The sequence below is a fragment of the Lithobates pipiens genome, unplaced genomic scaffold, assembly GCF_037356315.1.
Source record: "Lithobates pipiens isolate NorthernLeopardFrog02 unplaced genomic scaffold, aLitPip1_a1.2 Scaffold_25, whole genome shotgun sequence".
Classification (NCBI taxonomy): Eukaryota; Metazoa; Chordata; class Amphibia; order Anura; family Ranidae; genus Lithobates; species Lithobates pipiens.
Genome location: NW_027507787.1, coordinates 147,773,381 through 147,788,031, shown reverse-complemented (window position 1 = coordinate 147,788,031; position 14,651 = coordinate 147,773,381). Strand labels below are relative to the sequence as shown.

At 45.8% G+C, this 14,651-nt stretch overlaps 1 long non-coding RNA gene across 1 annotated transcript; it reads left to right on the top strand.

The window, feature by feature from the left end:
• The first annotated feature begins 5,638 nt into the window (after positions 1–5,638).
• LOC143929943 (uncharacterized) lies at positions 5,639–6,051 on the top strand. Its single transcript, XR_013262660.1, has 3 exons — positions 5,639–5,700; positions 5,814–5,873; positions 5,991–6,051. It is a non-coding gene; the product is annotated as an uncharacterized LOC143929943 (long non-coding RNA).
• The last annotated feature ends 8,600 nt before the right edge of the window (positions 6,052–14,651 follow it).

Genomic DNA, 14,651 nt, shown 5'->3' with positions numbered 1-14,651 from the left:
CCCGCGCATGCGCGATTCAGGGGCATGTTAGTGGGGTGGGTGGGGCTGCTGCTGACGTTCTAAGCATCTGTTCAGCTCCGCCCGCCCACCTGCAAGCCTCGCCCACCTGAGTGTAGAATTGTTATCCACTGCTTAAATAAACATCCTGCGCATGCGCCGTTAATATCACGAAATTGGCGCATGTGCGGTAAAGGCCCGCCGTCAGCTGTTTCAGTGACGGAGCCGCACCGCCTGTTCTGCCACATATAGTCCGCCTTTCCAGAAGTGTCCGCCCTTCACTGCGCATGTGCCGCAAGCTTGTAAATGAGAGACCGAAAGTCTCCAAACACAGCAGAAAGCAGCGCTTGCGCAGAAGTTATTGAATGTCTCACATTCTCGTGCTCGCTCCCGACGCTGGAGGGGGTTGATGATTGAAATGGGCGGCTGTATAAATGTTTATGGGCGGGTGTTTGCAATGCTGGAGTGGGGGATTTGAAAAATGGGCGGCAGTTTCAAGTGAAGGGTGTGCTTAGGAATGTTTATGGGTGTTTTTTGTGTACATATTTCAACACTTTTGTAAATATTCTTATATATGATTCCTCTTCTGGGCTGTCTGTGCAAACGGCATGTATTGGATAGTGGATGGATGGAGAGTGCACGGATGTATGGATGTATTGTTGCATACAGCATGTATTGGATAGTGGATGGATGGATAGTGGATGGATGGATAATGGACGGATGTATGGATGTATTGTTGCACACGGCATGTATTGGATAGTGGATGGATGGATAGTGGATGGAAGTATTGTTGCACACAGCATGTATTGGATAGTGGATGGATGGATAGTGGACGGATGTATGGATGTATTGTTGCACACAGCATGTATTGGATAGTGGATGCATGGATAGTGGATGGATGGATAGTGGATGGATGGATGTATTGTTGCACATGGCATGTATTGGATAGTGGATGGATGGATGTATTGTTGCACACGCCTTGTATTGGATAATGGATGGATGAATAGTGGACGGATGGATGGATGTATTGTTGTACACGGCATGTATTGGATAGTGGATGGATGGATAGTGGACGGATGGATAGTGGACGGATGTATGGATGTATTGTTGCACACGCCTTGTATTGGATAATGGATGGATGTATTGTCGCACACACCTTGTATTGGATAATGGATGGATGGATGGATAGTGGATGGATGGATAGTGGATGTATTGTTGCACACTGTACATGTGTAAGCAGTTCAAAAGTTTTCTTCAACAGTTGTGTGGTGTACTCTATCTCCCCCCCCCCCATTTTGTGCAATACACATCTCCACCACACATCTACCCCCTCCCCCATTGCAGCCATTTTGTGCAATACACATCCTCTCCACCACACATCTCTCCCCTCCCCCTATGGCAGCCATTTAGTCATTGGACACATCCCCTCTACCACACATCTCCCCCCCTCACCCCACGGCAGCCATTTAGTCATTGGACACATCCCCTCTACCACACATCTCCCCCTCCCCCCATGGCAGCCATTTAGTCATTGGACACATCCCCTCCACCACACATCTCCCCCCTCCCCCCATGGCAGCCATTTAGTCATTGGACACATCCCCTCTACCACACATCTCCCCCCTCCCCCCATGGCAGCCATTTAGTCATTGGACACATCCCCTCCACCACACATCTCCCCCTCCCCCCATGGCAGCCATTTAGTCATTGGACACATCCCCTCTACCACACATCTCTCCCCTCCCCCCATGGCAGCCATTTAGTCATTGGACACATCCCCTCTACCACACATCTCCCCCCCTTCACCCCATGGCAGCCATTTAGTCATTGGACACATCCCCTCTACCACACATCTCCCCCCTCCCCCCATGGCAGCCATTTAGTCATTGGACACATCCCCTCCACCACACATCTCCCCCTCCCCCATGGCAGCCATTTAGTCATTGAACACATCCCCTCCACCACACATCTCTCCCCTCCCCCCATGGCAGCCATTTTGTGCAATATACACCCCTTCCACCACACATCTCCCCCCATGGCAGCCATTTAGTCATTGGACACATCCCCTCTACCACACATCTCTCCCCCCCATGGCAGCCATTTAGTCATTGCACACATCCCCTCTACCACACATCTCCCCCCTCCCCCATGGCAGCCATTTAGTCATTGGACACATCCCCTCTACCACACATCTCCCCCCTCACCCCATGGCAGCCATTTAGTCATTGGACACATCCCCTCTACCACACATCTCCCCCTCCTCCCATGGCAGCCATTTAGTCATTGGACACATCCCCTCCACCACACATCTCCCCCCTCCCCCCATGGCAGCCATTTAGTCATTGGACACATCCCCTCCACCACACATCTCTCCCCTCCCCCCATGACAGCCATTTAGTCATTGGACACATCCCCTCCACCACACATCTCTCCCCTCCCCCCATGACAGCCATTTAGTCATTGGACACATCCCCTCCACCACACATCTCCCCCCTCCCCCCATGGCAGCCATTTAGTCATTGGACACATCCCCTCTACCACACATCTCCCCCCTCCCCCCATGGCAGCCATTTAGTCATTGGACACATCCCCTCCACCACACATCTCCCCCCCCCCCATGGCAGCCATTTACTCATTGGACACATCCCCTCTACCACACATCTCTCCCCTCCCCCCATGGCAGTCATTTAGTCATTGGACACATCCCCTCTACCACACATCTCCCCCCCCCTCACCCCATGGCAGCCATTTAGTCATTGGACACATCCCCTCTACCACACATCTCCCCCCTCCCCCCATGGCAGCCATTTAGTCATTGGACACATCCCCTCCACCACACATCTCCCCCCTCCCCCCATGGCAGCCATTTAGTCGTTGGACACATCCCCTCCACCACACATCTCTCCCTTCCCCCCATGACAGCCATTTAGTCATTGGACACATCCCCTCCACCACACATCTCCCCCCTCCCCCATGGCAGCTTTTGTCATTGGACACATCCCCTCTACCACACATCTCTCCCCTCCCCCCATGGCAGCCATTTTGTGCAATATACACCCCTTCCACCACACATCTCCCCCCTCCCCCCATGGCAGCCATTTAGTCATTGGACACATCCCCTCTACCACACATCTCCCCCCTCCCCCCATGGCAGCCATTTAGTCATTGGACACATCCCCTCTACCACACATCTCCCCCCCCCTCACCCCATGGCAGCCATTTAGTCATTGGACACATGCCCTCCACCACACATCTCCCCCTCCCCCCATGGCAGCCATTTAGTCATTGGACACATCCCCTCCACCACACATCTCTCCCCTCCCCCCATGACAGCCATTTAGTCATTGGACACATCCCCTCCACCACACATCTCTCCCCTCCCCCCATGACAGCCATTTAGTCATTGGACACATCCCCTCCACCACACATCTCCCCCCTCCCCCATGGCAGCCATTTAATCATTGGACACATCCCCTCTACCACACATCTCTCCCCTCCCCCCATGGCAGCCATTTAGTCGTTGGACACATCCCCTCCACCACACATCTCTCCCCTCCCCCCATGACAGCCATTTAGTCATTGGACACATCCCCTCCACCACACATCTCCCCCCTCCCCCATGGCAGCCATTTAATCATTGGACACATCCCCTCCACCACACATCTCCCCCCTCCCCCCATGGCAGCCATTTAGTCGTTGGACACATCCCCTCCACCACACATCTCTCCCTTCCCCCCATGACAGCCATTTAGTCATTGGACACATCCCCTCCACCACACATCTCCCCCCTCCCCCATGGCAGCTTTTGTCATTGGACACATCCCCTCTACCACACATCTCTCCCCTCCCCCCATGGCAGCCATTTTGTACAATATACACCCCTTCCACCACACATCTCCCCCCTCCCCCCATGGCAGCCATTTAGTCATTGGACACATCCCCTCTACCACACATCTCCCCCCTCCCCCCATGGCAGCCATTTAGTCATTGGACACATCCCCTCTACCACACATCTCCCCCCCTCACCCCATGGCAGCCATTTAGTCATTGGACACATCCCCTCCACCACACATCTCCCCCCTCCCCCCATGGCAGCCATTTAGTCATTGGACACATCCCCTCCACCACACATCTCTCCCCTCCCCCCATGACAGCCATTTAGTCATTGGACACATCCCCTCCACCACACATCTCTCCCCTCCCCCCATGACAGCCATTTAGTCATTGGACACATCCCCTCCACCACACATCTCCCCCCTCCCCCATGGCAGCCATTTAATCATTGGACACATCCCCTCTACCACACATCTCTCCCCTCCCCCCATGGCAGCCATTTTGTGCAATACACATCCCTTCCACCACACATCTTTCCTAGCAGCCTGTAGGATGCTCATTAAAGTCTCTGCCACAGACTTGTAAGTTACACTCTAGCGTCACTGAGGGATTGGATGAACTTTAAAGAATCATCATAGGGTACCAGTTTCTCTCAGCCGATACGGCTATACCATATGAGTGTTGATCCAGGTCGCATCCTGCAACTTAGCCTTCAGGCTCCTTCAGAGAAGCCAGCCTTGCGCATGGCCTTCTCCTGAAAGGGTCCTCCCCTGGGGTTCTTCAGTTGCTGGGGCTTTCCCTTCAGATGAGGTGGCACCGGACCTTCCTTGGATCAGTAGGCTACGAAAGTCATTCAGACCTACCCCTGCAGTTGCGTTGCCTTGGGCCAGAGAGCCCCGAGACACAGGATGCATGGTTCCGCACCCCAGCCCAGGAGGGCCATAAGGCTCGGTCAGGAGGACCACCAGAACCACGCAGATAGGAAAAGAGCTCCCATTCCCATAGTGTCGGTACCTTAAATACCCCCCCACCCCCAGAATGCACAGCAGGAGAACACTCCCACTGGGCTTGTTCCAAGAGGTAAGTGGCATTTAATGCATCCAGCTAGACTGCCTTTCTACTCTTGCCAGCGTCCGGTCAAAAAATGTCCGCCTATCGAATACTGTCCACCCCGTACAGCGCAGGCACGGCGCTTGCACAGTACGGATCACAAGGAGATTCAGAAAATCTCCAAAGATGAACGGCGCCTGCGCCGTGAGTCCAGGTGCAAGCCCCACCATCCAAGTGGAAATAGGGATGCACATAGTTTGAGGGCCCCTCGCGGTCTCACTTTGCTCGCCACGCTTTGGGCACGGCCTCGCTTCACTTGGCTCTTTTATATTCTAACTCTATGTCCACTTGGATGGTGGGGCTTGAACCCCTGGACTCACGGTGCAGGCGCCGTTCATCTTCACAGATTATCTGAATCTGCTTGTCATGTGTACTGCGACGGGGGACAGTATTTGACTATCAAAACAATAGCGCCTGCTCGTCAGGAGCCAGCACCAAACACACACACATATTATATATATATATATATATATATATATATATATATATATATATATACACACACACTGATATATGTATACTGATATGTTCTCATTACTATTACTATTATTATTAATTTGTATTGTATACAAATAAAGCAAATATAATAAAGATACTATGATACCCATTAAAATATAAAAAATAAAAAGGTTAAGGGTTCTGTTGTAATCACTGTGGTGTGGCATTAATCTTGATTTATTTTTTCACTTCCCTTCACAGGCTTTGCTTTTGGTTTCGGTCACTTGCATTGCAGACCCACTCTATCCGACTCCCCGACTAGTGAGTAATATTAAATACTGTACTGCTGTTTCAAATGTTGATGGTCCATCTAGCATATAATATACCTTTTATCTATGTATACTCTTATTTTTGTAACAACATTTTATTCACAGGCTTTGCATATGGTTTCGGTCAGTTGCATTGCAGTCCCGATCTACCAGACTCAGCGACTAGTGAGTATCATTTGATTACTGTCCTGCTCATTGCAACGTTGATGGTACATATAGCATCTTTAATAAACCTTTTTATCTATGCATCTTACCCTTTTTTTATTATTTTTAAATTCACAGGCTTTGCATTTGATTTCGGTCAGTTGCATTGCAGTCCCGATCTACCAGACTCCTCGACTAGTGAGTATCATTAGATTACTCTCATGTACTTTGCAACGTTGATGGTCCATATACATTTAAAAAAAAAAACTTTTTATAAAATCAATCTTCCCCTTTTTTTTATTTTTTATTATTTTTAAATATACAGGCTTTGCATTTGATTTCGGTCAGTTGCTTTGCAGTCCCGATCTCCCAGGCTCCCCCACTAGTGAGTATCATTTGATTACTGTCCTGCTCTTTGCAACGTTGATGATAAACCTTTTTTATCTATGCATCTTCCCTTTTTTGTTATATTTTTTTCTTACAGGCTTTGCATTTGGTTTGGTCAGTTGCATTGCAGTCCCAATATATCAGACTCCAGCAACTAGTGAGTAATATCAGAATTATTAAAATTTGTGATACGTGTATAATTTTTTTTTCGAGGTGTAGATAAAGACTATATTTTTTTTGGATGCTCATTTATTATAGACTTGGTATATTTAGCAGCTGTTAAAATTTTGTTATTTTTACAATTTAGTGGCTCCAAAAAATACTTTGCTTTTTTTTTTTAATAGATGTTACCAAAATGTCTGTACAGATTGTAATGTTCAACGTTATCTAATAGTGCTATGCTATATTTTCAGTTATGGAGAACAAGTGGCAAGAGGTATATAATTACCTCGCTCAGGGGGTGTACCCATGGGCATCTTCTAAAAATGAGCAACGCATCCTTCGGAAGTACGCCTCCAAATTTTCAATAAATGGTGAGTGTCATAAAAGATAATGCACGATAACAGATTGTAGGATAGCTCTTTCGTGAATGCATCTTTTAATGTCTATTTTCTTTTATAGAAGGAAAGCTCTTCCATGGCAATAAAATAGCCATTCAAACCAAAGATGAGGCAAAGAGCATATTTCAGCAATTTCATACCTCACCTCTTGGCGGTCATACTGGCATTCTTAAAACGTGCTCTGCAGTGTGCTTGTAATAAATTGCTTTCCAATGTTCAAATATTTCATATGTCATATATATATATATATGGTGTGACCGATTGATATTGTGAGACGAATTTCCTTAATTAGTTCTGAGTCAGCGTAATTCAAAAATGTGTATTTATTTGTACACATTTAAATAGAAAAGAATACTTACAAAAATAGTACAATGATAATCATTAATATCTTTAAAATTGTCTTATGGAAGATTTCAGGTTTTGCCATGTGGCTTCTATTGTCTAAAATGGCGGAATAACCCTTTGTATGCTGAAGAAATCTGTATGCATGCTGAGATGTTCCTTCTGGGCTGCAAATCTTCAAGAGGAAGTCAAACTCCCAATCTTATCATATCAACCAGTCTCTAATTTCCCGCCCGAAAGATAACTCCTCCTTTACAAAAGTGTGGGCTAATGAGTGGTTACTATAGCAATCTAACATCTGCTAATACTTATGAGTTTGGAGGAAGTGAAATCTTAAACAACCTCTCAATTAGATATATGAGGTGGCAGGAAATGGGGGGGGGGGGAGGGAAAGCTTCAGACTCTTAACCACTTTCAGACCGGACCATTTTGCTGGTAAATGACCAGAGGTCTTTTTACAATTTGGCACTGCGCTGCTTTAACTGGTAATTGCGCGGTCATGCAATGTTGTACCCAAACAAAATTTGCGTCCTTTTCTTCCCACAAATAGAGCTTTCTTTTGATGGTATTTGATTGCCTCTGCGATTTTTATTTTTTGCGATATAAACGTAAAAAGACCGCAAATTTTGAAAAAAAATGATATTTTCTACTTTTTGTTATTAGAAAAATCCAATAAACTCAATTTTAGTCATACATTTAGGCCAAAATGTATTCAGCCACATGTCTTTGGTAAAAAAAAAGTCAATAATTGTATATTTATTGGTTTGCGCAAAAGTTGTCACATCTACAAACTAAGGTACGTTTTCTGGAATTTACGCAGCTTTTAGTTTACGACTGCCTATCTCATTTCTTGAGGTGCTAAAATGGCAGGGCAGTACAAAACCCCCCCAAATGACCCCATTTTGGAAAGTAGACCCCCTAAGGAAATTGATAAGTGGCATGTTGAGCCCATTGAATATTTTATTTTTTTGCCTCAAGCGATTGAATAATGACAAAAAAAAAATTTTTTTTTTTTTACACAAAGTTGTCACTAAATGATATATTGCTCACACATGCTATGGGCATATGTGAAATGACACCCCAAAATAAATTCTGCTGCTTCTCCTGAGTACGGGGATACCACATATGTGGGACTTTTTGGGAGCCTAGCCGCGTACGGGGCCCCGAAAACCAAGCACCGCCTTCAGGCTTTCTAAGGGCGTAAATTTTTGATTTCACTTCTCACTACCTATTACAGTTTTGAAGGCCATAAAATGCCAAGATGGCACAAAACCCCCACAAATGACCCCATTTTAGAAAGTAGACACCCCAAGCTATTTGCTGAGAGGCATTTTGAGTCCATGGAATATTTTATATTTTGCCACAAGTTGCGGGAAAATTACAAACTTTAATTTTTTTTTATTTTTTTTTCACAAAGTTGTCACTAAATGATATATTGCTCACACATGCTATGGGCATATGTGAAATGACACCCCAAAATAAATTCTGCTGCTTCTCCTGAGTACGGGGATACCACATATGTGGGACTTTTTGGGAGCCTAGCCGCGTACGGGGCCCCGAAAACCAAGAACCGCCTTCAGGTTTTCTAAGGGCGTAAATATTTGACTTCACTCCTCACTACCTATTACAGTTTTGAAGGCCATAAAATGCCAAGATGGCACAAAACCCCCACAAATGACCCCATTTTAGAAAGTAGACACCCCAAGCTATTTGCTGAGAGGCATGTTGAGTCCATGGAATATTTTATATTTTGTCACAAGTTACGGGAAAATTACAAACTTTTTTTTTTTTTTTTCACAAAGTTGTCACTAAATGATATATTGCTCACGCATGCCATGGGCATATGTGAAATGACACCCCAAAATAAATTCTGCTGCTTCTCCTGAGTACGGGGATACCACATATGTGGGACTTTTTGGGAGCCTAGCCGCGTACGGGGCCCCGAAAACCAAGCACCGCCTTCAGGCTTTCTAAGGGCGTTACAGTTTTGAAGGCCATAAAATGCCAAGATGGCACAAACCCCCCCAAATGACCCCATTTTGGAAAGTAGACACCCCTAAATTTAGGGGTACACTAGTGAGACTAGGTAATAAATGGCGGGTGCCCTGAAGCTATAAAAAAAAACTAACCAACCAGCGTCACCTGTAACAGTTATATGGTGATCACTGGTGAAAGGGTTAACTAGGGGGCAATCAGGGGGCTTTATGCGGTAGTATATGGGGGTCCCTGGCGCTATAAAAAGCTGCGGCGAACCTAAATACCTACCTACCTAACTAGCGTCACCTGTGACACTAATACAGCGATCAGAAAAACGATTGCTTATTAGGCTGGGTTCACACTGGAGCGATGCGGGAACGCCACAAATCCGCGGCGGGTTCCCGCATCGCATGCCTCCCGGCGGCAGTTCACGCTGCCCTATGCGAACTGCTGGGAGTGTCAGTGAAATGTTAATGACACCCCCAGATCAGTTCGCATATCGCAGTGCGATCTGCAAACTCGGATCGCATGGTGTGAACACCCATGCGATCCGATTCTGCTGCGGGCCAAAAAAAGGGTCCCGTGCGAATTTGCGGCGGGTGCGGCGGGTGCGATGCGAATTCAGCCATACTATCTGTATGGCTGAACTCGAATCGCACAGAGATCGGATGTGATTTGCACTGCAGTGCGGTGCGAATCACATTCGTTCTCATAAACCGCTGCAATGTGAACCCAGCCTTAGTGACACTGGCGACGGGGGGTGATCACGGGGTTAAACCTTTATTGGGGGGGGTTAGGGGGGTACATTAGAACTAAAGGGGGCTAACCCTAACTGCCCTAACAGTTATTACAGTCACAAATGACACCAATGCAAAAAAAATTAAAAATGACATTGGTGTCACTGTGACTGGGGGGCAGGGGTAATTGGGGGGGTGATCGGGGGGGGTGTGAGTGTGCCTGGCATGTTCTACTGTGTAGTGTCGTGTTGGTGCAACTCACCGATCCTCTCTCCTCGGTGTCGGAACGAAAAATACCGACACGGAGGAGAGATTACATCACTTCCTCTCCTGTGTTTACATTACAGGAGAGGAAGTGATGTCACGGAGGATTTTCATTCGTCGGGAGCGATCGCGAGGGGGTGGCCATGAATGAATGGCCGTCCCCTCATCCGGGATCGCTCCCGAACGAATACCGACCGCCGCAGGCACCGGGCGGGGGCCCGATCGGGCCCCCGACCCGCGGGAAGGCAAGGACGTACATGTAAGCCCTTATGCCTGCCCGTGCCATTCTGTCGACGTACATCGTCGTGCGGCGGTCGGGAAGTGGTTAAGCAAAATATCATCTCAGTTACATAGGGGTACATTACAGAATTTGAACATAAACAACATTTATCAAAATCCTGACAGGTTTTAAATGTTAACTTTTTCAATTATCGCAAGTCATAACATAGAATCAATTGACTCAAAGTTTTCTTTCACACAGTATGGAGAGATTATATTCTGAATAAAGTATCATAAAGCCAATTAAAATTTAGATATTAAAAATATAACATTCCCCTCTGAAATATGAATACGAATCATATTTTTCAGATAAAAATTCATTCATCAACATTCATGTCATATTCAAACAAACTTTGATTCAATAACTCCAAATGTTTTGTCATGTACAATTGAATTCGTACCTTCAAAACCCATTTTCCTTTTCTTTTTTTTTTTAAGGAAAAAACTAGTTTATTGGTAAATGGCACAGTATAAAAAAAAAGGGTTACAGTTTTGGTACAGTCGGCAGCAAAGAGTAATAACAAGCAGAAGCAGCTCCTCCACATCGAAAAACACAAGACAGGTCTATTAAAACTATGTCATTATACATGTATAAGCACTGCAACTGTGCTGCATAGTAAACAGAGAAGCAGAAGAAAAACCAATATCACATGAAAACACGTCAATCACATAGGTCACCCAGGAAGGTCGTAACATGTCAGTAGATCTAGTCCACACAAGTGTCTGGGTCATTGAGCCAACGATCCCAGATCTTATTGAATTTGTTTGGGCAACCCCTGTGTGCATAAATGACTTTCTTTATCTGCAAAGTTAGATTAACCTCAGCAACCCAGGCCCTGAACGTCGAGGTTTCTGGCCGCATCCATAACCGGGCAATTAGCTTCCTAGCACTGAACAATGTTTCTTGGATGAAAATAGCACTTGAGGGTTCCGCCGGGACATCCAGCTCCAGGCCTAGTAAACAAGTTTTGGGGTCCACCTGGAGGGGGGAGCCCATATGGTCGTGGAGGAATTGAACCACTTGCAGCCAGAAGGCCTGAACGTCCGGACAAGACCATATAAAATGGTAAAAGGAACATGGGAGACTCCCACAATGTGGACACCCCAGTTCCAGGGAGGGTTTGTATCTGCGAATTCTGGCAGGAGTAAGATAAGATTTATGTAGGATGTACAGTTGAGTCAGTCTGTCGGTTATCCTAGGGGAAACTTGCTTAACCTTATCCAAGATCTCCTCCCATTCCTCACTCTCAAGCGGGCCCACATCCTCCTCCCACCTGTATCTTGCTACCTCTGTAAGTCTGGCTACAGCACGTCTTCTAAGGGAGTCATATAGAGTAGATATTAGTTTCGTGGGCTCCTCACCAACTATAGTACCCACTACTGACAGTTCTTGGGGATCAGGGAATCCCCCCTCAAATTGAGCCCGAAGGGCATGGGATAACTGCGCAAAACGAAAGATCATATGCGGGGGGATCTTGAACTCTCTCTGTAGCGTCTGAAAACTATGTACCCCCAACGGGGTGACGACCTGATACAGGTACACCACCCCTCTGGAGGCCCAGAGACCCGCACCCGGCAGCCCCCGAAGTTCCCTCAGCTGAGAGTTGTACCACAGGGGTGTATGGGAGTGCACCCAGTCCGCCCCCAACATCTTTTGTGCGATGCCCCATACCCGCCTATGTTGAATCAGCAAAGAGGCATAACTCTTCACTCTCCTATTAGACTCCCTCCCCCTAAACAGAACCTGAAGGGGAGAATGGGCACAGCTATTAGGCATTCCGCAGAGTAGTGCTTGGTATCTAGAAGCGTCTGATTTGTGTAGGTGAAAGAAGTGGGAGAGCTGGGCAGCAATGTAATAGGCGTGGAAGTCGGGGAGTGCAGCTCCCCCCATATTGGTAGGATTCTTAAGTGTATTCCAAGCCAGCTTATGCCTGCCGGAGCCCCAGACAAAGGAATTAAGGATAGTATCTATGGTTTTAAAATATTTAAGGGGGATAAGAGTAGAAGCCTGCCAGAATTTGTATAGGAACTTGGGCAGGAGAATCATTTTGATTAAGTTTATCCTTCCCATTACACCAAGGGGGAGTCTGGCCCAGGATTGAGTCCTAGTTTTCAAATATGAGATCAGGGGTTCAATATTATGAACTATGTAATCGGAGGGATCTCTAGTAATCTGGACTCCCAGGTACTGAATGGAAGACACTCTGCAAAACGGGAGGGAGGCCGCGTCACGCTCCGGCGGAGAGAGGTCGATGGGGAGAATTAACGACTTTGCCCAGTTAATAGTAAGGCCCGAGTGTTTACCAAAGTCTTCGATGGTACTAAGAGCAGCTCTCAGGGAGGGCCCCTCATCCTCAAGATACAGGAGCATATCATCTGCGTACATGCTCACCGTCTCCGTTATGGACCCCGCTCTAAGGCCCCTAATGAGTGTATTGGACCTGAGGGATATAGCCAGCGGTTCCACAGCCAGGGCGTATAAGAGCGGGGACAGGGGGCACCCCTGCCTGGTTCCCCGCCCCAAGGGAAGAGGACCTGACAGGCAACCGTTTACCGCCACACGCGCCTCCGGAGAGAAATATAGTATCCGGACCCACTTTAAAAAATTTGGCCCAAACCCAAATCGTCTAAGGCATTCCCACAAATATCCCCACTCCACTGAATCAAATGCCTTAGCCGCGTCCAACGCCACCACGGACCTAGTACCTCCATTGTCGTGAGAAGCTTGCAAGTTCATGTGGAGTCTGCGGATGTTCATCGCCGTGTTTTTACCGGGCATGAAACCGGTCTGAAAATGTAGTAATAATAGGGGCGCTGAACAAATATAAATATCAATTACAAATGTGAAAATTGGTAATCATAAAACATCTGAAGTAATAAACAACCTATCACCAAAAATGGTAAAAACACAAATAATTACAAACAAATAAATGATATAAACAATAATAGATAAAGTCCCAATTGGATACTGAGACCAAAAAAATATAAATATAAATCCAGAGTCCAAAACAGTGATTCTTTCAGTGAAAAACTCCTTCTGAATCCATATGCCAGAAAGCGGCTGAAATCTTCTACAAGATAGTGACACGTCCCTTCACCAAAACTTATGGACATAGAAAACACCCCAACTGTGAAGATAAAGTTGTCTTCTTACCAGATGCTGTTGACTACTTTATTTAAAAAGATAGTCAAATAGGCTTATGCAGGTGAATTCCCTGCTCACATGGAATAAGGTGGACCTCGTATGGACAGAAGCTTCTCCTCATAGACTCAGACAGGTCATAAAAAAAGGGCAAACAAAATCCATAGCGTGACACCGTTTAATAATAAAATAAATTTAAAAAAACATAAGGCCAAATGGCTGCTTACATATGCCGGTGCCCGACCTGGCACTGGGGCTGCTCGCTTAAAACAATCGTTTCGTAATAGATGCGTAGTTCCTCGTTGTGTAAGGCGTGCGTTCCACCAAGAAACAGCCGACAACCAAAGACGACCGGAACTGTGCGTGTACGAACGTGACTGAGTACCGCCTCGACGTACGTTTCGTTTGACACGTCATCAGGAAGCGTACCCAGTCACAGAGTCAACGTTCTTTATGGTGTCTCGATCAATCCATAGACCAATCGAGAAACACTTCATTTGGTGCGCAGCCTCAGTCCCACTCAAGGCTTAGTAAAAAAACATCGTTTGTTAAAACATAACTGGCAAATAAACGCTAAAACATAATTAACCCTAAATCGCAGGGAAAAATTATACATACCAGAGATTGAATAATAAAGTGAAAATCAAAAATGAAAAAAATATATATAATAATCCTATGGGATATTCCTATTAGAAAAAAAGAGGGAGTAGGTTTCTTGCAATTTGCAAGATAACCTCTAGATGTCAGTCTGTGGTTGAAAATTTTCATACCACTAATTGAACAAAAAGAAAAAAGGTTTTTACACCTAAATAATTGGTTACAATCTTTTATAAAAAATAATTTTTTTTTTTTTTTTTAATAAGATATATTAGTGCCATTCCTAAAAAAATATTTAGCAATAATCTTAACTCTAAATGTAAGGAAAAAACAAAAAACAAAACCCTACATCATAGGATAGACAAATTCACCAAAAAATTAGAAATGGAGAAAGACAGAAAAATGCCTAGATCAAACAAAAAAGGGAAATTTCAATCGTTGGACAAAAAACAATTTAAATCAAGCTCTATGTTCATTCCTAAAGGCTGCATTGTCTTTAATTTATATATCCACT